The sequence below is a fragment of the Euprymna scolopes genome, chromosome 36, assembly GCF_053919585.1.
Source record: "Euprymna scolopes isolate OS-2025 chromosome 36, ASM5391958v1, whole genome shotgun sequence".
Taxonomy (NCBI): domain Eukaryota; kingdom Metazoa; phylum Mollusca; class Cephalopoda; order Sepiida; family Sepiolidae; genus Euprymna; species Euprymna scolopes.
In genome coordinates, this window is record NC_136517.1 from 88,519,999 (window position 1) to 88,545,626 (window position 25,628).

Genomic DNA, 25,628 nt, shown 5'->3' on the forward strand with positions numbered 1-25,628 from the left:
AAGGGTTATTTATGCCAAATTTAAAGGTTTTTAATTGGAATGTTGTCATAATAATTTTGAACACATAATTGTTTGCTATTATTAGTAACATCATTATTATTTGGTTGTTTATATCACATGTTATGTATAAGGGTTATTTATGCCAAATTTAAAGGTTTTTAATTGGAATGTTGTCATAATAATTTTGAACACATAATTGTTTGCTATTATTAGTAACATCATTATTATTTGGTTGTTTATATCACATGTTATGTTAAGGGTTATTTATGCCAAATTTAAAGGTTTTTAATTGGAATGTTGTCATAATAATTTTGAACACATAATTGTTTGCTATTGTTAGTAACATCATTATTATTTGGTTGTTTATATCACATGTTATGTTAAGGGTTATTTATGCCAAATTTAAAGGTTTTTAATTGGAATTTTGTCATAATAATTTTGAACACATAATTGTTTGCTATTGTTAGTAACATCATTATTATTTGGTTGTTTATATCACATGTTATGTTAAGGGTTATTTATGCCAAATTTAAAGGTTTTTAATTGGAATTTTGTCATAATAATTTTGAACACATAATTGTTTGCTATTGTTAGTAACATCATTATTATTTGGTTGTTTATATCACATGTTATGTTAAGGGTTATTTATGCCAAATTTAAAGGTTTTTAATTGGAATTTTGTCATAATAATTTTGAACACATAATTGTTTGCTATTGTTAGTAACATCATTATTATTTGGTTGTTTATATCACATGTTATGTTAAGGGTTATTTATGCCAAATTTAAAGGTTTTTAATTGGAATGTTGTCATAATAATTTTGAACACATAATTGTTTGCTATTGTTAGTAACATCATTATTATTTGGTTGTTTAGATAACATGTTATGTTAAGGGTTATTTATGCCAAATTTAAAGGTTTTTAATTGGAATGTTGTCATAATAATTTTGAACACATAATTGTTTGTTATTATTAGTAACAGCATTATTATTTGGTTGTTTAGATCACATGTTATGTTAAGGGTTGTTTATGCCAAATTTAAAGGTTTTTAATTGGAATGTTGTCATAATAATTTTGAACACATAATTGTTTGCTATTATTAGTAACATCATAATAATTTGGTTTTTTTTATATCACATGTTATGTTAAGGGTTATTTATGCCAAATTTAAAGGTTTTTAATTGGAATGTTGTCATAATAATTTTGAACACATAATTGTTTGCTATTATTAGTAACAGCATTATTATTTGGTTGTTTATATCACATGTTATGTTAAGGGTTATTTATGCCAAATTTAAAGGTTTTTAATTGGAATTTTGTCATAATAATTTTGAACACATAATTGTTTGCTATTGTTAGTAACAGCATTATTATTTGGTTGTTTATATCACATGTTATGTTAAGGGTTATTTATGCCAAATTTAAAGGTTTTTAATTGGAATTTTGTCATAATAATTTTGAACACATAATTGTTTGCTATTATTTATAACATCATTATTATTTGGTTGTTTATATCACATGTTATGTTAATGGTTATTTATGCCAAATTTAAAGGTTTTTAATTGGAATTTTGTCATAATAATTTTGAACACATAATTGTTTGCTATTATTAGTAACATCATTATTATTTGGTTGTTTATATCACATGTTATGTTAAGGGTTATTTATGCCAAATTTAAAGGTTTTTAATTGGAATGTTGTCATAATAATTTTGAACACATAATTGTTTGCTATTATTAGTAACAGCATTATTATTTGGTTGTTTATATCACATGTTATGTTAAGGGTTATTTATGCCAAATTTAAAGGTTTTTAATTGGAATTTTGTCATAATAATTTTGAACACATAATTGTTTGCTATTGTTAGTAACAGCATTATTATTTGGTTGTTTATATCACATGTTATGTTAAGGGTTATTTATGCCAAATTTAAAGGTTTTTAATTGGAATTTTGTCATAATAGTTTTGAACACATAATTGTTTGCTATTATTAGTAACATCATTATTATTTGGTTGTTTATATCACATGTTATGTTAAGGGTTATTTATGCCAAATTTAAAGGTTTTTAATTGGAATTTTGTCATAATAATTTTGAACACATAATTGTTTGCTATTATTAGTAACATCATTATTATTTGGTTGTTTATATCACATGTTAAATTAAGGGTTATTTATGCCAAATTTAAAGGTTTTTAATTGGAATTTTGTCATAATAATTTTGAACACATAATTGTTTGCTATTATTAGTAACAGCATTATTATTTGGTTGTTTATATCACATGTTATGTTAAGGGTTATTTATGCCAAATTTAAAGGTTTTTAATTGGAATTTTGTCATAATAATTTTGAACACATAATTGTTTGCTATTATTAGTAACATCATTATTATTTGGTTGTTTATATCACATGTTATGTTAAGGGTTATTTATGCCAAATTTGTTATTTTATACACTTGATTTTAGAACCTGTAAGTGAGACAAAAAACAAAACAAAACAAAAAACAAAATAATTAATCAACGGTTGCTACTTAGCATAAAGCATTACTCTTCACTTCCATATTGCCACATGCTAAAACAAGTGACTAAAGACGTCATGAAATATATATATGGAATAATCGCACGAGGTTTTTAAGCCAGAAAAACTACACCCCCCCCCACAAAAATAAAATCTTAATTAATGCTTATATTTCGTTAATTAGTTTATTATTTATAATTCGTTAATTGGTTTATTATTTATAATAAGAACTTTGCTGCATTGTCTCGTTTTGGTGTGCGTAAGGTGATCATGACAGACCAATGAAAATCCTATTTAAAACTCTAACACAACAGACCAAAAGTAAATACAAGTTAAAACTTCAGCATGACAGACCAGAGAAATGCTATTTTTCATCTAAGCTTTCTTCAATAACCTCTTCAACAACACAGACTAAATTAATTACACAAGCCTTTACAGTAAAAAAAAACTACATCACCCCCTCCCTCATAAAAATTAAATCCTAATTATTATTTATAATTCGTTAATTGGATTATTATTTATAATAAGAACTTTGCCGTGTTGTCTCGTTTTGTTGTGCGTAAGGTGAGCATGACAGACCAATGAAAATCCTATTTCAAACTCTAACATTACAAACCAAAGTAAATGAAAGTTAAAACTTCAGCATGACAGACCAAAGAAAATACTATTTTTAAACTAAGCCTGGCAGACCTCCAAAATGTTGTCTGCAATAACCCCTTCAACAGGAAGACTGAAGAAAATTGTATTTGTTACTTCAGCTTGACAGATAAAAGAAAATGCTATTTTTACTTAAGCGTGATAGACCAAAGAACATGTCATTTTAAACTTAAGCCTGCCAAACTAAAAGCTATTCTAACTTAAGCGTTACAGATAAAAGAAAATGCATTTTTTTACTTAATCGTGACAGACCAGTAAAATTCTATTTAAAACTTAAGTAAGATAGTCCAAAGAAAATGCTATTTTCAACTTAAGCCTGAAAGACCATAAAATGCTGTGTAACTTCTGCAAGATATCCTAAAGAAAATTCTATTCTAAACTTAAGCATGTCAAACCAGAGAAAATAGTATTTTACTTAAGTGTGAGAGGCCAATGAAATGCTTTTTAAAACTTAAGCATCTCATTTCCAAGCACTTCACGTTGTGGAACACAATACCACGGGAGTACTTCCGTGCTAACTAAAACTTAGTCGTCTTTAAATCCAACGTTAACAAATACTTGCCGAGTCGTTCACAAATCTTACTTTTTACCCACTGTTTTTAATCCTCTCATAATATTGTTCTATACTTAATTGACACAAATTTACCTTTATTCCCAAGCGGCTTGTATACCTTAATAAGTGTTGACTCAATATATATATATATAAAAAAACGGACAGATCAATAAAAAGTCTATTTAAATTTTCGGCTTGACAAAACTACTGACATATGGAGCTTATTTTTTATGCTAATGAGTCAGTACTTATGAAAGACAAGTGCCAATGATGATATAGCAATGCTTCGGGGATGTTATATAACGAGGGCCGTTGTTTGATTGGAAAGTTTGCGTGACACTCTTAAGGGTCAGGGGTGACTCCAGACGGAAGTCGCGAAAGTACGTGACTTCAAGGCGAAGATTTACTGTCTTTTGGTCTGGAGTTCAAATAAGAAAGCCGTGTATAGAGTTGTATGTTCAACTGGAGAGAAGAAAGACGCACCCAATATAACTAGGTGTGTCTATCCGTCTATCTATCCGTCTATCTTCTTTCCCTCCCATACGCGTACAAAAGAAACACGAAATAAATTATGATTGCAGTGACTGCTCTTCTCTTTTTAAATTCCTGATAAACCGCCCCCTTAAGTAAGACACTTAATCAGATCTCCATTCCTTGCGATTACTGCGATATTATCCCTGTACACGCAATAACCCTTATCCCCGAGTGGCCTCCGGGCCTAGATAAATGGTGACTCCCTCGTAAAAAAAAATAAAATAAATAAAACTTTTATTAAATACTAAACATCGGCGTCCGAGTGATTGTATCCACGAACGAGAATCCCCGACGATGACAGGACATGGAATGGTTTATACACAGAAAGGCAAGTGAAAACAGCAAAACTGCAGTTTGGTGGCTTGAACCTAATACGATAAAAATTGTGTACAAACGCTGAATATTGTTTTGCCGCGTCTTTTTTATTAGAAAATTAACAATTTTGAGTTCAAATCTATTTAGTATTACGCTTGTAAGCTTAAAAAGCACACACACTTGAAATGCGTACATACGCTGAAAAAAATCGCTAATTTCTGTTTGTATGAAGACTTGTTTTTTTTCTAGCTATTATTTCAGTAGATGTACACATTTTGAGCTTGCTTTTTTTAAGATTGCAAGTGTGATACTAAATAGATTTTAATTGGCAATTGTTTCTCATCTCTTAATATTTAACAACAACCAAAAATAAAACAATATTTATTGCCTGTACATAATTTTCGCTTCACTACGTTCAGGCCACTAAACTGCGGTTTTACTACGAAGATACAGTGTAACCCGGATACAAGAGACTTCATATGCTGCCATAAACTGTCTTATACCAAGGTTAAACTTATATCCGGGTTTCTTATACCCGGGTTACCCTGTACATTAACACAGGCTCTAATTTGGAACAAGAGAAAATTTCTCTTATATCCGTTTTTATTATATTAGGGTCTCTTGTATCTGGGTTAACTTTAAAAAATGGTTTCCGTAAAAGTGAAGAGCTTATGAAAGAAATGAGTATTCACAATATTTTTATTCGTGAAATCATTAAAAAATATCAGCAAAAAGTGTCGAACCCCAAAATAACGTCTTATTTTTTAAATTGTAATATTTTATTTATTTATAAATGTTCATAAATGTATTATTTTTTGAGGGGATAGACGTTATTTCATTATTTACTTTTGACAGCGGAAGTGATGACTTTCTTCCGGTCATGCGCATTGTAGTCTCAAGTTTTTTTTGTCAGCAGGAGAGAGAAAAAAAAAATGGAAACGACACGTTTAATCAAAATACGAAATGATTGTCAGACGACCAGACAGAAAATCACCAAACCACTCCGACCACCAAGCTTCGCGCGAAAATAAAAATATGACCACTAATCTTGTCCCCTCGACTAAACACGAAAAAACCAAAACAAAAAAAACCAAAAAAAAACCAAAAAAAACAACAAAAAAAACAACTATGACGTGCGTTTTACGACACATTGCTAAGGATTATATAATTAATTCCCCCAAAAATGTGCGAAACGAAAAAAATTAGAAAATGTGATTAAAAGGAGGAGGTCAATAAAAGAAATAAGGTAGGGGAGAGATTAGGGGCCTAGATTTAGGGAAATGCGATGTGGATGAGTGGGTAGAGATGCTGATCATTTGTTAATGGACTTTTGAAGGGTTTCTTATTAATCGAATAATATAAAAAAAAAAGATTTATATAAAAAAAATAACGAGAAACAACCTGGTGGCAAGAAATATACATAAAAAAATCTAAGATATACTTAAGCTGAGTCCATTTAATCAGCGCGTTTTTGGCGAGTAAAATTATTACTTACTCTAGTGTGACAGACCGGAAAACCGAGTTTTGTAAAAATACATCGACGCATATAAGGATGCGAATGCAAATATAAGCATGACAGACCGACAAAAAATGCTATTTAAAATTTAGTGTGACAGACTATCGAAAAACGTAATTTAAACTTTAGCACGACTGATTAACAAGAAATGCTATTTCAAACTTCGTGTGACAGACCAACGAAAATTCTATTCCATATTAAGTGTGACATACCGACGAAACTGCTATTTCAAATTTTGTGACATTCTGACGAAAATGCTATTTCAAATTTAGCATGAAAGACAAAAAAAAAATGTTATTTAAAATTCAACATGACAAACAGAAAAAAAACTACTTTTTAAAACTTAAGAGACAGACTACTGAAATAGGCGTGACTGTCCAACGAAAGTCTAGATTTAAATTTGGCGTGACTCACCAGCAAAATGCTATTTAAAACTTAAACGTAACAAACAGATAAAAGTTCTATTTATAATTTTGTGTGACAGACAAACGACATACTCTATTCTAAATTTAAGAATAAAAAGCTATTTCAAATTTAAGCATGCCAGACTGACGAAATAAAAAGCTATTTCACATTTAAGCAGAACCGACTGACGAAAATGACATTTTAAATTTAGAAGTGACAGACTGATTAAACATGACATTTAAAACTTAAGAGTGACAGACTTACGATGTTGGACTAAAAAAAACAAACAAACTAGCATTTCATCCCGGCGTTGCCCAGGTGTTTGGAGGTGTGTGTTTAACAAAATAAAAAAGCGGTAATAGAAAGACAGGCTCAAACCAGTACCGCAAAGGAGGAAAAGAACGGGGTGAAAACTTGACGTCTTTGCTGTTACGACCATCGCCAAACCGGAAGTGACGTAGGTTTTAATTATAGCTAGACAATCGAAAGGAAGGATGACTTTAAAAAATATCGGCGAAAAAAGCGACCTTCCCCCTGAAGAAAAGTGCCCAGGTGAAGATATTAATGTGTTTAGCTAATTTTTCGATATTTGTAGTTTGAAAGGTCGGACTTCAAAACAATACTGATCTTGTAAAAATCCGTCGCCTCTGTCGAAAGTTTTAGGCAGACATACATGCACACACACATACATACATACATTTATATATTGGTAACTCAAATTTTCGACCCAAACCAATGAAAAAGCTTGCCTTATCTCTGAATACCCTTTATGTAAAATTTCAAATGTTTAGACCAGAAAGTGTCTGAGTAATTTGGTAGAAACCGCAGAGGTCAGATTTTGTTTAACTTTGACCCCTATTATGACCCCTTAACATTTATTGCTTTTGGCTGAAATCAAGTTATTAAGTTAGATCGATGTCCAAGGAACCTATATCTAAAATTTCAAATGTTTAGACCCAAAATTGTCGGAGGAATTTGGTAGAGTTCTCAAAGGTCAAATCGTTGAACTTTGACCCCTTCCCAGCCAATTTTTTGGCCGAATACGGATTACAAAGATGTTCTCAAATCTCAGTACCCTATATATCGAATTTCGTGTCTGTAGACTAAAAAGTGACAGAGTTATTGCGATGGAAAATGTACACAGACACACAGACACACAAACACTTTCACTTTTATATGTATACTAGCATGGGTGCCCGGCGTTGCCCGGGTATTTGGAGATGTATGTTGAGCAAAAAAAAAAAAAAAGAGTGATCAATTTTTTAAAATTTGACCCCTATTATGACCCCTTAAAATTTATTGTTTTGGGCTCCAATCGAGTTATTAAGTTAGGCACATGTCCAATGAAACTATATCTAAAATTTCAAGTGTTTAGACCCAAAATTGTCGGAGGAGTTTGGTAGAGTTCTCAAAGGCTTAATCGTTAAACTTTGACCCCTTAATCGCCAAATTTCTAGCCGAAAACGGATCACATAGATTTTCCTAAATCTCAGTACCCTGTATATCAAATTTCGAGTCTGTAGACTTAAAATTGGCAGAGTTATTGCGTAGGGAAATGTACACAGACATACACACAGACACTTTCACTTTTACAGATATATATATACTAACATTTCAGCCCGGTCTTGCCCGAATGTTTGGAGGTGTATGTTGAGCAAAAAAAAAAAAAAAAAAAGAAAGAAAAGAAAAAAAGCGGTCAATTTCGTTTTTAACTTTTACCCCTATTATGATCCCTTAAAATTTATTGGTTTGGGCTACAATCAAGTCATTTAGATCCATGCCCAATGAACCTATATGTAAAATTTCAAGTGTTTAGACCCCAAATTTTCAGAGAAGTTCGATAGAGTTCTCAAAAGTAAAATCGTTGAACTTTGTCCCCTTAACAGCCAAATTTCTGGCCGAAAACCGATCACAAAGATGTTTCCAAATATCAGTACACTGTATATCAAATTTCGAGTCTGTAGACTTTAAATTGACATAGTCATTGCGTAGAAAAATGTACACACATCGACACAGACACGTTCACTTATATATATATATATATATATATATATATATATATATATATATATATATATATATATATATATACTAGCATGTGTGCCCTGTGTAGCCCGAGTATTTGGAGGTGTATTTTGAGCAAAAAAAAAACAAAAAAAAAAACAAATAAATAAAAAGCGGTCAATCTTTTAAAACTTTGACCCCTATTATAGTCCCTTAAAATTTATTGTTTTGTGCTCAAATTGAGTTATTAAGTTATATCCATGTCCAAGGAACCTATATCTAAAATTTCAAGTGTGTAGACCCAAAATTGTCGGAGGAGTTTGGTAGAGTTCTCAAAGGTCTAATCGTCGAACTTTAGCCCCTTAATCGTCGAATTTCTAGCCGAACACCGATCACATCGATTTTTCCAAATCTCTGTACCCTGTATATCAAATTTCGAGTCTGTAGACTAAACATTGACAGAGTTATTGCGTAGGGAAATGTACACACACAGACACACACAGACATACATTTTTACTTTTATATATCTATATACTTAGAAGTATAAATGGTAAAAATAGCATAAAAAGTGCTCAATACATTAGTAGAGCTGAATATGTTTTTTTTTTTTATTTTACAACCTCAAAATATTAACTTAGACCATTACCATTGTTTCCGCAGACAGATGGTAAAAATAAAAAAAATGGGACGAGAAGATAAGCCTTTTTGGGACGCGTGTGGCTATTAAGAAAACCAGTGAAGCATGCCCTGGATTGATAATATCCTAAAATATAAACAAACAATGTGAAATTCATTTTTTCGGAGTCAATTAACACAGGTTCTATTAGAGAAGGTTGTTAATTATTTTATTCAGACATTTTATGCAAATAGAGAGGAAGGGGCTGGGCGGAGGAGGTAGAGGGGGCTGTGGAAACGGAGCAAAACGTAGGAAAGGAAAAAGAGAAACATAGAAAAAACGGATAGCGATAGATTAGAAATCGACGAGCGAGACGAACGAACATGATAAAGCTACCCCTCTTTTTCCTTTGTTCGTTCGGCTTACTCTTTCCTTTTCACTTCTTTCCTTTTCACTTCTTTCCTTTTCACTTCTTTCCTTTTCACTTCTTTCTTTTTCACTTCTTTCATGGCAATCTGGGATTGGATTTTTACATCGAGATACGATTCGGACGAATGCAAAAAGAACAAATAACTTTAATTGCTATCATGTTTTTTTTTCTTCTTCGTCGAGACTCGCATTCTTCATCGCTTCTAAAAAGATAATTTTCACAGGTACGTATGGACTCAAAACGTCGAGATTTCATAAGCAACTTTCTTCGTTGTCGACCAATCACAAACAATTTTCTCGCTACCGACGCGTCACAAGTACTTTAAAACAGCCTACAAATCACAAGCTACTCTGAAACAGCCTACAAGTCACGAGCAACTTTGAAACAGCCTACAAACAACTTTGAAACAGTCTACAAGTCACAAGCTATTTGAAATAGCCTACAAGTCACAAGCTACTTTGAAACACCCTAAAAGTCACAAGCAACTTTGAAACAGCCTAAAAGTCACAAGCAACTTTGAAACAGTCTACAAGTCACAAGCAACTTTGAAATAGCCTACAAGTCACAAGCTACTTTGAAACAGCCTACAAATCACAAGCTACTTTAAAACAGCCTAAAAGTCACAAGCAACTTTGAAACAGTCTACAAGTCACAAGCTACTTGTAAATAGCCTATAAGTAAATGTGAAACTGTCTATAAGTCGCAAGTTACTTTTAAATAGCTTACAAGTCACAAGCTACTTTGAAATATCCTACAAGTCACAAGCTTCTTTGTAACAGCCTACAAGTCACAAGCTACGTTGAAATAGGCTACAAGCAACTTTGAAACAGTCTATACGTTACAAGCTACTTTTAAATAACCTACAAGTCACAAGCTTCTTTGGAACAGCCTACAAGTCACAAGCAACGTTGAAATAGGCTACAAGCAACTTTGAAACAGTCTATACGTTACAAGCTACTTTTAAATAACCTACAAGTCACAAGCTTCTTTGGAACAGCCTACAAGTCACAAGCAACTTTTAAACAGCCTACAAGTCACAAACAACTTTGAACAGCCTACACGTCACAAGCAAATTTTAAACAGCCTACAAACCACAAGCTACTTTGAAATAGCCTACAAGCAACTTTGAAACAGTCTATATGTTACAAGCAACTTTTAAATATCCTACAAGTCACAAGCTTCATTGAAACAGCCTACAAGTTACAAGCAAATTTGACAATTACACTTGACTTACAATTCAGAAGCTACTTTAAAACAGCTTACAAGTCACAAGCAACTTTTAAACAGCCTACAAATCACAAGCAACTTTGAAACTTCCTACAAGTCAGAAGCAACTTAGAAAAAGCCTTCAAATCACAAGCTACTTTGAAACAGCCTACAAGTCACAAGCTACTTTGAAACAGCCTACAAGTCACAAGCTACTTTGAAATAGCCTACAAGCAACTTTGAAACAATCTATACGTTAGAAACTACTTTTAAATAACCTACAAGTCACAAACTTCTTTGCAACAGCCTACGTCACAAGCAAATTTGAACTGCTTATAATTCAGAAGCTACTTTAAAACAGCTTACAAGTCACAAGCTACTTTGAAACAGCCTACAAGTCACAAGCAAATTTGAAAATTCCTACAAGTCAAAACAACTTTGAAACAGCCTACAAGTCAAAAGCTACTTTGAAACAGCCTACAAGTCAAAAGCAACTTTGAAAACTCCTACAAGTCACAAGCAGCTTTGAAACAGCCTACAAGTCAAAAGCTACTTTGAAAGACCCTTCAAGTCAAAAGCTACTTAGAAACAGCCGACAAGTCAAAAGCTACTTTGAAACAGCCGACAAGTCAAAAGCTACTTAGAAACAGCCGACAAGTCAAAAGCTACTTAGAAACAGCCGACAAGTCAAAAGCTACTTTGAAACAGCCTACAAGTCACAAGCAACTTTAACACAGCCTACAAGTTACACGTTTTTGTTTTGCTGTCGACATTTCAGAAGCAACGATCTTCGATGTCGACAAATAGCAAACAACATTCTCGCTAACTACAAACCTCAGACAACATTGCCTGCAATTCAGAAGCAACCTTCTTGTTGCCGGCAGATCATAAGAAAAAAAAATCCTGTTGACGACAAATTTGTTACAGTTTATTTAGCTGCAACTATGTTTTACAACCTTTTAATGACACGAGCATATTTTTCTCCATAAACGGAAAACAGATTAATTAGAATTTAACAACAAACCAATTAAAATAGCATCACCTTCGTCTAAAATAACTGACAAGATTACAGAGACGAGCAATGTATTTTGCTGATGATGCGGTTCACTTTTATATTTTACATTTCGCCAAAACAACCTTAAAGATTGGTTGGTTGTTTTTGTTTTACGGCATATCAACCTTTTTTGGGTTATTTAATGCCGAATCCAAAGATGTTGAAGAAATTTTTTTTTTTAATAGAATATATTTGTTGTTTTCACGTCGGTTTCTATTCAACCCATAGTTGCGACCCTAACAGGTACTACCACTCCGGGTCAGAGTGGACCTGGGAGCAATGGTAATTAAAGGGTTGCTCCACCCTCCTCAAAGCCCACAAGCTGGAGCCTCATCACTGGATATAGTTTAAGGTCATATCCAGGACCCCCATTGAGGGACTTTTACCCTCTGCAGGGGGGGGGGCAGTCGGCGTATTCTAATGCCCCACCGACCAACCTTAAAGAATTAAAAGTTTTCAAAGTTCGTATGACTATATCAATAATGCAATAACTATTTTACTGAAACACTTAGACTTAAGTATGTGAACTGGTTTCGCCTTCTGTTTCAAGTACATAAAACATTTCCTTTCCTTCAGAAACAAATTAAACAGAAAATATGGCGGCAAGGTATGTGCATTTCCTGGAATCATACCACTACTCTCTAATAAATGTCTATCGTATTTAATGTGCGTACATGCTTCAGGGCAATATAGGCACACATCTACACACATATACAACAGTGTATAAAACGTATAGAAAACATACATACACGTGTGCGCATTCAATATATATGTATGCATCTATATAAATATAATATAAATATGTATGAATCTATATAAATATAATATAAAACGTTTTAATATAGGGAACCTTTCAAGTTCGTAATTGTGTCGATTCATTTCTGCCCTAGTGTTATTCGCATTTAACTCATCTTCAAGTGCATGTATGATATTTTGGCGGCAAACTCACATGTAATTCATTTGTATGAATACGTGTGAGATTATGAGGACTTGAGATCAGTTGTTTTTCTATGGCATATCCAACCATTTCTGCTATTTAATGCTTTTTAAATCCATGTATATATAGCCGCACTGATGAGCTGTGATACAGCGAAACATTACTCTATGTGAATAACTATATATATATATATATATATATATATATATATATATGATTATTTTTTGTGGAAAAAGAATTCCAGCAGAGTGCTCAATTAAAAGGAAAATCCAAATTGTAAGAGCGTATTTATATTTTGTGTACAGAAAGTTGTTAGTTGAGCAGATCATTGGTACCGTCGGTTTCAAGCCCAATAATAAGGCCCGTTTAAGGTATCCTTATCAAGCTCTCTTCAGCCAATATTCGTCAATATTGGCTGAAGAGAGCTTGATAAGGATACCTTAAACGGGCCTTATTATCGGGCTTGAAACCGACGGTACCAATGATCTGTCTCAACTAACAACTTCCTGTACACAATATATATATATATATATATATATATATATATATATATATATATATATATATATATATATATATAAAGAAGTGAACCATCGCGGAAATTCAATCGACTAAAATAAGATGGAAAACGGGGTGAGGAAAAGAAAAAAAAATGGGGGAAGTTACATGTAACAAATGTACAATTCAATAAAATAAATAAGTCCATTAAAAACAAGAGTGTTAAAATACACCCGAAGCGCTTTTCGTTCAGACTAACTTTTCAAGGGTATAAGTCTGAAAATTATTATTTTTTTAGAATATTTTCAACCTCCTCTCCGCTCTTACTCCATTCCACTACCAAATATTCTAAAAAATAAATAAACAAATATATATATATATATATATATATATATATATATATATATATATATATATATATATAAAAGAGATTTAGAAGGCTGTCACAATGCAAAATTATAGTCGCTGTTGGTAAGAGGAGACGAGAACAAGTGGCGATTTACAAATCAATAAGTACATATATATATATATATATTTATTCAGTTGTATGGTAAAATGTCTTACTTGTAAGTCTATGCGATGTATTCCATTATTAATTTCGGAAAAATTTTCCCTTTTCGCGTCTCGTCTCCTCTTACCAACAGCGACTATAATTCATTCCTCGCATTGTGACAGCCTTCTAAATCTCTTTTACACACCTATCCCACACAATGCTTCAAGCAAACTACATATCAATATATATATGTATATATATATAGTCATCCACATACAGTACTGCTTCGCTGTTTCACAGCTCATCAGTGCGGCTAGATAGGCAACTACCTCAAGCCCGGATTGAAACCCGACCGTCTGTCTGACAGTCAAGGCCCCATAACCATTACGCTATTGGAGTATATATATCCGCAGTCTGGTGTTCTACAATTGAGCTACGATGGCTCACCACTTGAATGCACGGTTTTTTTTTATCGCTTTTAAATTTTAAGATTTGTTGTTTGCGTTTTAAAGCCTGATTTATCTCCAATGAACTCGGCCACCGAGAAGGTAACCCCCTCCCCACACACAACAAAACTTTTAAACACACTTTCGCTTTTGTCTACTTGAAGCATTAAAACTTCTCCCCAAACTTTGGTCTTTTAAAGTATAATTTTACATCTCTGTGAACTTGTTGATAAAAATATATTTTGTTCGTTAATTCATGTTTCATCGTTTTTATTAAAAAAATTCCAGTTGTTAAGTTAGCACTTGCTAACTGATGACCTATTTATCCATTTTTTTTTTCATTCTTCAATTTAACTGCACTTATATCTTAGCACTTGCCAAGGACGCACTATCAGCAAGATACACTATCCAAAGACAGAAGCGGCACCGCAGAAATTTTAATAAGAATACATTACACGTCTGCCCCAGTCAACGCCGGGTATCTCAGCTAATAGTATATGACACTGAAGTACGACAGACCGGTTATTTATTTCCCACGAAACAAAATGTGACACGAGGCCGATTTAATGTGTGAGATAACCAGCTCGCCTCAGAAGGAGATTCCGCCAAAAATAAAATTGCCTTATTATAAGAGTGTTTCCCTTCCATTAACTAAGGACAATTAATTTGAATTCACCATCCAAGCAGATACCACACTCCAGTGACCAGCCCAGTACAAGTACCGGGTGTCGACTGACCGACTGACCAACAGACAAAACATGTTTTAGGGATGTTAAGACGCATCTAACATTAGTTGCGCACATTTACTCTGCGCGTTTTGGGCGGAGAAAATATTATTCAAATCTTAAATGGAATATCAAGACCGACAGACGAAGCATCGGATATAGATGCCTAGTCGCAATTATAAATATATTTTTAAAAAGTGGAATCGAACCTGACGGCTAGACTGGGACAATGAAAATGAAGAGAATAGGACATATAATGCGACATTATTATGATTTCTGACAGTTATAATGTCCAGATCTCATTATTTAACGAGGAAATAGAGCGACACTCGGGGTAAATTAAACGTTTTTGCATTTTCTCTTTCGTAGAAGACGTTGGGTGGGATAGAATTAAAAAAAAATGTCTATCTCCTTCCCACGGCATGAAGATAATATTAAACACAAGATCAGAAAAAAAGTGAGATATTGAAAAGCCAGCGCTGTAGAGGAAGAACAATCTGACCGAATAAAAAAAATGCCTGAGCAGTCTTGTTGGCATTCCCCTTTAGGGGACATTAGCAATAAACTCCGTCTCAAATGGTGGGAAAATATTGGAGAACATAAGATCGCAACCAAGATCAGAAAAGGTGAGAAGATAAAGCCTGGGAAGGTGGGCATGCTATGAACTGCGTAAGGCTATACATCAAACCGATATCAGCCGGTCTGTTTTTAGTGGGTTTGACTAAGTGACCTCGAAAAATACATACAGTGTTCTAATTTTGTAAATTTTAAAATGGATATCACTCCAGACAAGACATGAAGCCACTTGATGTAAGGAGCTGAACTATAAAACTTCAATTTAAAATAAGTGTGAGATGGACAAATTCCGACCCAGAAAACAGGAATTTTTTTCTCTTTTTCAGAAACATTCCTCACGGAATGCGTGGACTAAAAGATAAAATGTAAGGCTGTACACGTTTACAAACGTGTTAACGTGTAAACACCATCGCAAGGAACATAACTAAGGGAGAGGAAAGAAAGTCATCTCGTTGTTTCAGGTTTTAAGAAAAAAACATTTATTTTTCATTCTCCGGCCACGCATGACTTCTCGTCTCGGCTGTGACGTCACCCACATGATGTCTCTAATGTGTTCATCTGTCTACGAGCACATTCACTTTTTATAATATTTTTTCTTTTTCCTTGCCGTGACGTCATCCCGCACACAGCTCGGTTTCAAGAATAAGAGAAACGGTTTACAATGCCAAAAATAATCCTTAGGTTCATTTTTTACTGTTTGTACCGTTCCAACAACTTCTGGAAGGCCCCGTGGGATTTCTTTTGTGCGAGCGTGTCAGTGACCCTCGTTACAGCCTCTTTTATCATCTCAGTTATCTCATGACGACAACCTTTAAACTTTTCCTTGAGCAGGAAATAACTAAGGTTTTACTTGAGCTTAGGGAATAACCAAAAGTCACAGGGAGCAAGGTCTGGACTATAGGGAGGGTGAGGAACTGTCTTGATGCCCATCTTGGTCAAATAGTCTGTGACAAAGATTGGAGTTGTGGACTGGTGCACTGTCCTAGTGGAAATGCCACTGACTCAATTTGAAGAGTGCTAGCCTCTTTCGACAAAATCTCTTCCTGAACTCCCTTAAAAATCTCAACATACTATTCCTTGTTGACTGTATGTCCAGTGAGAACCCAGTGCATGTAGATCATGCCCCTGCTTTTAAAAAAAAAAGGGATCATCATAAGTTTCTGAGTAGATTTGCTCTTTCATCTGGCCTTCTTGAACCTGAGAACTCTGTCTCTGTGTCTCTGGGTCATAGCAGTAAATCCAGCTTTTATCGCAGGTCACCAGAGCACCAAGAACTGCCGGATCTGAATTGATCAGGTGGATCATCTCCCTGCTGTCATGACAACGTTTTTCTTTCTGAACTTCTGTGAGCATGCTTGGGACAACCTTCGCACAAATCTTCCGCATCTTCAGTTCCTCGCAAATAATTGTGTGTGAAGTTCTAACAATGATATAAAACTGTACACTTATCGTCTCTATAACCACACGATTGTCTTTATCCGTGAAAGTCTTAATTAGACCAATCAACTCTAGTGTTGTGATTCCTTATTCCCCCCATAACATCACCCTCACAGACTCCCTGCCTTCCTTGAATCTCTTATGCCACTCAAAACTGATGCTCGATTTCTGTAAGATTGTCTAAAAACAATCTGAAGTATCCCATACGCTTCTCTGGCATTTTTCCAAGTTTAACACTCCCAAAACACATACTTAAATCATTCGTTGATATCTATACTGATGACACGACCATCTATGGCAACACATCAAAGGCCGTAAATGACAATGTTCTCTCTGATTCTCTCTCCTCTGATCTTGAGCGTGTGGTACAATGGGGAAGAGGTGGCTGGTTACTTTTAATGCATCTAAAACCAAGCTCCTATCATCAACGCTCTGATCTCCATCTGACATCAATTGAAATGGATGGCTCTCATCTATGGGAGGCTCCATGTTTTGATAAGCTTCTGGGATTGACCTTTACTCCTGACCTGAAATGGGACACGTACATCAAGTCTGTTGCCAAGTTTGCTGGAAAAATTGTAGGATCCTTCTACCGCTCCAGAAGATATCTCACTACTGATGCAATTCTATATCTATATAAAAGCCAAGTACGTCCAAGGTTGGAGTACTGCTGCCACATCTGGGCAGGAGCTGCTAAAAACAGCCTATCCTGCCTTGACAGTACAAAATAGACTTCGTGACTTAGTGGGGGATGCCCTTTTCTTTTCCCTGAAACCTCTCTCCCGCAGAAGAGACGTTGCGAGTCTGTCTTTGTTTTATTGTTATTTCTATGGCAAGTGCTTGTCTGAGCTCCAATCTCTGGTCTCCCCTCGCCAATTTTTCACGAAAAACACCCGACTAACTGAAACCACTGTCAATAATTTTTCCTATTCTTTATCTGTGCCAAAATCAAAACGTAGATTCCATGAACAAAGCTTCTTTCTTAGAAATGCACGCCTGTGGAACTCTCTTCCGTTTGCCTGTTTCCCACCTGACTACAACTTGGATGCCTTCAAGTCCAACATAAACAAATTCCTGATAAACTGCCCCCTTAAGTAAGGCACTTTATCAAATCTCCAATACTAACGATTACTACGATATTATCCCATTGATTACCGTACACGCAATAACCCTTATCCCCGAGTGGCTTCCAAACCTTGATAAGTGGTGATTACCATGTAAAAAAAAAATTATCGTATATTGTTCTTCTAAAGTGTGTTTACGTGCAGATTGCTTTTTTGAAATTCATGAACTGTGACAATCGGGCTTTAGTAGAGTGTATTCCAATTCCTGCTGTAGCTGTTCACTTGAACCTAAAATCATGAAAATTTGTCAGTAATCTCATAAGAAACATAGTAATAACGTACTGGACTCTCAAGAGTCTACGATAATTTTAAATGCCCGTAACAAAAAAAAAAGTCTGGAAACATATTGGATGCATCGCGTATGTCGGCAAAAATGTAAATTTTCATTTCAACTTGCCAACATATTTTTTTTTTTACATTTACGCATGCGCAAATTTATTCATAGCTTGAAATGTTTTAATTTTAAATCTTATTTTATCTATGTGTCGACAGCTCAAATGGTAGGGAACGCAGCTGGAATGCTTAATATTTTACTTTCCATTGTAGTTGATAACACCTAAGTCACCTTTTGTGTAGCTTTTGAAATTAATACTATATATTAGGTACAATATAATATTCAATAGAGAATTGGCTCTGTAATAATAAATACGAAATCTGCATGAATTAAAATATTTTTAAGCGTATTTGTTTGACCGGGTGAGACCGAGCGCCCCTTGCTAGTCTTTAACATATTTTGTTGTAAATATATATTCCTGCATATTTCTTTTTTTAATGGTTCCAGACAAAGCATAAAACCACTTGATATAAAAGTCAACAGTTAATGTTTCGATATTGGATAAGAAAATATATAAAATATATATTATTTTATTATTGAATTCCTTTAAGATGAATAATTTGTATATTTATTTTCGGACTATTATCCTTACCTTCATAGTTGTTGTTTCATGACGTTCCGGCCAACTATTCCTCTGGCCTTCTTCAGGTATAGGACTGCTGAGTCTCTTAACTGTATCTCCAGTAATTACTGCCTTCCATATGTGTCGTCTCAATATGTTTTGGCCAACTAATACTCTGATCGGCGTTGGGTAGGATTGAAACCTATTCCTATCCTGTCGTAGTTAACTACCTGACAAATGCCAGAGGAATAGTTGGCCGAAACATCGTGAAACACTAACTATGAAAATGAGATTAACAATCCACAAATAAATAAATAAATAAATCTAATATATAAATGGCTATATGTCTGTTTGTCGGCCTGTCTGTCGTTTTGTCTGTCTCTATATTTTCAACCTCTATCTCCTCCGAAGCTAAAAGTCGCAAAGCAGCGATAGGAGCCTCAAATGATTGAATTTTTTATGGGCCGTTTTTTATGGGTCTTTAGCCGGTTAGAATCTTTTTTTAAGGGGTTAAAATTGGGTTAAAATCTTTTTTTAATGGGTCAAAATAGGGTTAAATCTTTTTTTAATGGGTCAAAATAGGGTTAACAATTTTTTTTAATGGGTCAAAATAGGGTTTAAATCTTTTTTTAATGGGTCAAAATAGGGTTAAAAATTGACAAAAATCCTAAAACATTTTGCACATTCATCTTAGTTTATTTTTAATTTTTAATTTTTAATCGGTTTATATGTGTAGCACGTTAATACAGTGGTAACGTCACCAGCTTTGAATGCTACAGTTTCAGTTTCGATTCTAGCTGATGGCTCTAAATACTTTTTTTACTTCTGAAATCAAGACTCTATAATATTTCCGAAATCTTGACAAATTAAAATATCATATTTAAGCATATTTTAAAACCGGGCAAAGCCGGGGCCCCTCTCCAGCTAGTATAAAAGAAACTAAAACAATGAATGGATCTTCTTCATGTGCTTTTTATTTTGGCTTTAATCATTATTTCTATCATTTTTTGTTTTTATGAGAATCACTCCAGACAAGGCATGAAACCACTTGATGTAAAAATCTACCAAAAACGAAATTTATTTAGCACACACACAGGGAATGCTTATTGAACTTAATCTTTAAAAGAGTAATGCTATAGTTAGGAGGAAAACAGTCAGCCAGAAACGAGTTCTATAAGCCTGAAGTTCTTGGAAAGAAACTACTAGAGGAATAAACTGGGTTATAAAGCGACATCAGAACAGAGAATTGAAGACCACTGGATCCACAAGTCAAAGGAACTGAAACAAAGGAAGCAGGAAATAAATCAGACAAATCTTAAGAACACCTATGATAACAGTATGGACATTACTCGTTTTAAAAAAGGAGTTAGTTTATTGCGAATCGTCTGAGGTGCTCTTAGCGAAGAATGCCGACGGGGCTGCCAAGGCATTTTTGCAGATCAGAGTCTTCGTCCTCTGGAGCGCTGACTTTGCTATCCCACTTCATGACCATGGTGTCTATGTTCTTGCAGTGGGAGAGAACTTAGTATCTCCTCTTTGTAGCTTCACTCCAGACAAGGCATGAAACCACTTGATGTAAAAATCTACCAAAAACGAAATTTATTATTTATTTACTGCTGAGGTTTTTATCGTATTCATGTTTTGCCAGTTGCAGTGTCAGTTGTTTTTGTTTTTTGTCAATGTTGAGCAACAGAAGAATTTAAATGAAACCAATTTTTAAAAATAAAACGTTTTTTATTTACTTTTTTAAAAAAAAGTTTACAATGCTTAACAGCACATTTGCAAATTTGAAATCCCAGACAAACCAAATTAAAAAAAAATAATACCTACACACTTCTCACAAACTAGCAGAAAAAGAGCTCGGGGCCCATCCCTCTCTGATTTGCACACAAATCTAAACTAATTGTGAGTTATTAAAAAAAAAAAATGATTGTGGACAGCCCTGCCTTATACCTCCTTCATATTTGCTTGAATATATATATATATATATATATATATATATATATATATATATATATATATATATATATATATATATATATATGTATATATATATATATATATATATATATATATATATACAGGGTGTCCGTAAAGTTACTATACAGTCTTATTGTTTTATTGTATTATGTTTGTATTAATAGTTAATATTTATTTTTTTTACAGGTTTATTTAATCAAGCCTGCCACGCAAACTAACTTTGGAAGAGCGCAAATTTATTTTGAAGCGATATTGGAAAACAGAAAACGCACAGGAATATTTGTCATAGAAATTGCTTGCCTTGATTGTTACAGTTTTTCGGATGTAACACGTGTATTTTCTGAGATTTTTATAAACATAAAGGTGTTATTTCTTTTTATTTCTTTTGTTACGAATAAATATTTTAATACAATATCTTACTGTACTGTTAATATATTACAGGGTGTCTGCATAGTAACTTGTAAGAATGTATAGTAACTTTACGGACACCCTATATATATATATATATATATATATATATATATATATATATGTATATATAACTACTTCATTTACTCACATAAAATTAATATTAGGAAAGTATAAATTTATGCGTAAACTTTAAGTATTTACTTCAAAAGTGCTCAATACGTAGGTAGAGCTAGTTAATTAGTTATAAAATATATATGGCGATTAAGCTACACTGAATATTCCGCGTTTCATCCACTCTAGGATTCTTCAGGCTTATGCGCGAATTTTATGGTTGTCTGTCCTTTTTACACACGTACCTTCTATTGAGAATAGAAGGTGCGTAAAAATAGGACAGACAACCACAAAATTCGCGCATAAGCCTGAAGAATCCTAGAGTGGATGAAACGCGGAATATTCAGTGTAGCTTAATCGCCATATATATTTTATAACTAACTAACGAACTAACTAACTAACTATATATATATATATATATATATATATATATATAATTGTTACATTTAAATTCTGAAAATAAAAATATAGACACATATATTCGAGCTAAGAATTTATTGTTTGACAAAAGGAATATATAGAAGGGGTTATATTAATTTTCTTAATCCATGGATTTTCAATAATGGCTCATATCATCAGAGGAAATGAAATGCGTTTAGCAAAATATTCAGCTGTGAAAAAACACTTATTTTTCAGCACAAATATTGAAAATAGTTTTTGCGTGGTGAATGATAGTTATATGAAAATAATTATTGGAAGAGGGAATTTCATACAACCTGGGCAGTTCATTATCGGAAGGAGTATAATATATTCCTTTTGTCAAACAATAAATTCTTAACTCGAATTTATGTGTCTATATTTTGATTTTCAGAATTTAAATTTTGACAACTAAATTTATATATGGCTATATTCTTAAACATTGAGCTTTTCCTTTTTGGCTAGTATCACCCTGAAAGTGTTACCGCTAGTGATATATATCAGGATTTTCATCGGATTTTAATCTGTGTCTTATATATATATATATATATATATATATATATATATATATATATATATATATATATACTAGCAAAAGTACCCGCCGTTGACTGGGTTCAAAAACAGCCTACAGAAAATGGACTCTGATATATGAAAGTATGATAGGTTATGAAAAGGAAGGGTTGTAAAGCGATACCTTCGAATTTGGGGGTATCAAAACCAAAGCAAAATATGATAAAAGCAAAAATAAAATAGATAACCCCCATAATTTATTACACCATACCTGTCCTCACTGAAACACTTATCACAATATTCTGTGGATCTATATTAAAAAACCTTGTTAAACTTTGTGACATATTTCCATTCTATGGAGATCAGGCGCGAACGAACACCCCATGAGTTTATTACATCATATTTTTTTCAAACTGAAACATAATAATCAAGGTATACTTACGCAGATAGATATGAAAAGTCTTTGTTAAAGTTTGTGTCTATTCCCATTCTATGGAGGCCAGGCACGAAACGCAAACCCGACAATTTTATTATACCATCCCTATTTAAGTTAAAACATATTTATCAAAGTATTCTTATGTACATCTATATCAAAAACACTTCTAAACATTTTTTTTTCATTTTTTATTTCAATACTTTGTGGACCAGGCGCGAACGCAGACCCCACGATTTTAATGAACCACCGTTCTGCCAGATCAAACATACCTATTCCTGTGTCTCGATACATCTTCTATCATTATATGTAATCAGTTTTTTAAAATAGTCAACCATATATTCGTGACCACACACACACACACACACACACACACACACACACACACACACACACACACACACACACACAGAGACATTCAGCTTTATTTTATAGATATAGTATATATATATATATATATATATATATATATATATATATATATATATATATATATATTAGTCCTTGCGTAAAAGAGCAGGACACAATATGTTTTGAATAATAATAATAATAATAATAATAATAGAATAGCAATAACAAAGACTTTCGCTGACGAGGACTACTATTGATCGTAACCTTTCTTTTTGTTTCAATGAAATCTATATGAAGTATATTCCTTATTAAATTGTAAATATTTTCTATTCTGAAAGAAGTTTTAAAAAATTCAATTTAAAATATTATTTTAAAGTTTTTGTTTTGTTTAAAAATCAGATTTTCTCATTATTCAGACATGTATGACAAAGGGGAAGTTGCAAAAAAGAGTTGTGGTGTGAGAAGAAATACAAAGTGAAACAGAGAGAATATTCAGACCTGTAATAATACAAAGAGGTGGTTGCAAAAATTAGTTGTGGTGTGAGGAGAAATACAAACTGAAATAGAGAGTAAGAGAGTTTTTTATAAATACATGCAAAACCACATTCATTTTATTAAATCCAAATTTATAAATTAAATAAAATATAATCTTAAAAAGATACGATACAAGTTAGAAAAGCATTTCATCCAAGGCATGAAAATTGTTAAGCATATTTTCCCCGTAAATATATATATATATATATATATATATATATATATATATATATATATATATATATATATATAAAATGCTTATTTAATCATATTTCACTTTTATTCATACCGACCCTTTAATTTATGAAGCTCGATATAACTACAGAGCATAATAACAAATAAATGACAAAAGACTATATTCCAAATTTCAGAATGTTGATCATCTTACTGTTTATTCTTTAAGTCCGTTGACATGCACAATTCAAGATTTGTGTATGTCAACGGCCTTAAAGAAATAAACGGTAAGATTGCCTTTCTTTGCAGAATTAGATTTCCCCCTATTAAAAAGCCGACCTTGTGTCTTACCATGGTGGCGGACGAATAAATAGAAACACATAAACCGTTATTATATGGGAATTCGTTTTCTTTTCTTTTTCGAAGAAACACAAGAGATTCGTGACAAACCATTCCTTCGTACTATTTAATACGAGTTCCTTCAGAAAAAAGGGCAAAAACTTGGACATTCCTAGATAAGATTGCATTGAAGAGACGAGGTTAGCCGAATATGAAAGGTAGAATAAAAACTGTGCACGTCCGAAACGCGAAAATCAAGAATGAGGTCATTGAGACAAAGAATTGCGATGTGTTTCGTCTTGATAAGCCGACATTTTCGAATGTTCAGTGAAGACTTGGGAAAGCAAGGAATGCGAAGACAATGTGTTTTATTGTTTGCTAAGGCGACTTATGGAGGCTTTTATATTCGATGAGTTGTTTTATTTGGGATACATCCACGAATCTTCATCTTCAGATCTTCTTCTTCTTCTTCTTCTTCTTTTCTTCTTTTTTTCTTCTTATTTTTTCTTCTTTCTTTTTCTTCCTATTCTATATCTTTTTCTTTTTCTTCTTTCCTCTTCTTTTTCATCTTCTTCTTCTTCGTTTTAGTCTTCTTTTTTCTTTCTTCTTCTTTTTTCTTCTTCCTCTTCTTTTTCTTCTCCTTTTTCTTCTTCTTCCTCCTTTTTTCTTCTTCTTTTTCTTCTTTATTTTTTATCTTTCTTCCTCTTCTTCGGTTTCTTCTTCTTCTTCTTCTTCTTCTTCTTCGATTTCTTCTTCTTCTTCTTCTTCTTCTTCTTCTTCTTCTTCGGTTTCTTCTTCTTCTTCTTCTTCTTCTTCGTTTTAGTCTACTTTTTTCTTTCTTCTTCTTTTTCTTCTTCCTCTTCTTTTTCTTCCCCTTTTTTCTTCTTCCTCCCTCTTCTTTTTTTTTCTTCTTCTTCCTCTTCTTTTTTTCTTCTTCTGTATTTTTCTTCTGTTTCTTTCTTCTTTTTTTCTTGTACTTCTTCTTCATCTTCTTCTTCTTCTTCTTCTTCTTCTTCTTTCCTTTTCTACTTTTTTCTTCTGTTTCTGTTTTCTTATTTTCCTTCTTTTCCTTTTTCTTCTTTTCCTTTTTCTTCTTTACCTTTTTTCTTCTTCGTTTTTCTTCTGCCTTTTATTCTTATTTCTTTTTTCTTCTTCTTCTTCCTACTCATCTTATTTCTTCTTCTTCTTCCTCTTTTTCTTCATTTATTTCTATTTCGTTTTTCTATTTCTTCTTAATATTTTCCTTCTTTTTATTCTTCATGTTTTTCTTTTTCTTTTTTCTTCTTTTTTCCTTTATCTTGTTTTTTATTCTATTTTTTCTACTTTTCTCCTTTTTCTTATTGCTTTACTTTTCCTTCTTTTTTTCTTAATTTTTGCTTCTTTTTTTCTATTTCTTCTTCTTTTTGTTCTTTTTACTTTGTCTTTATTT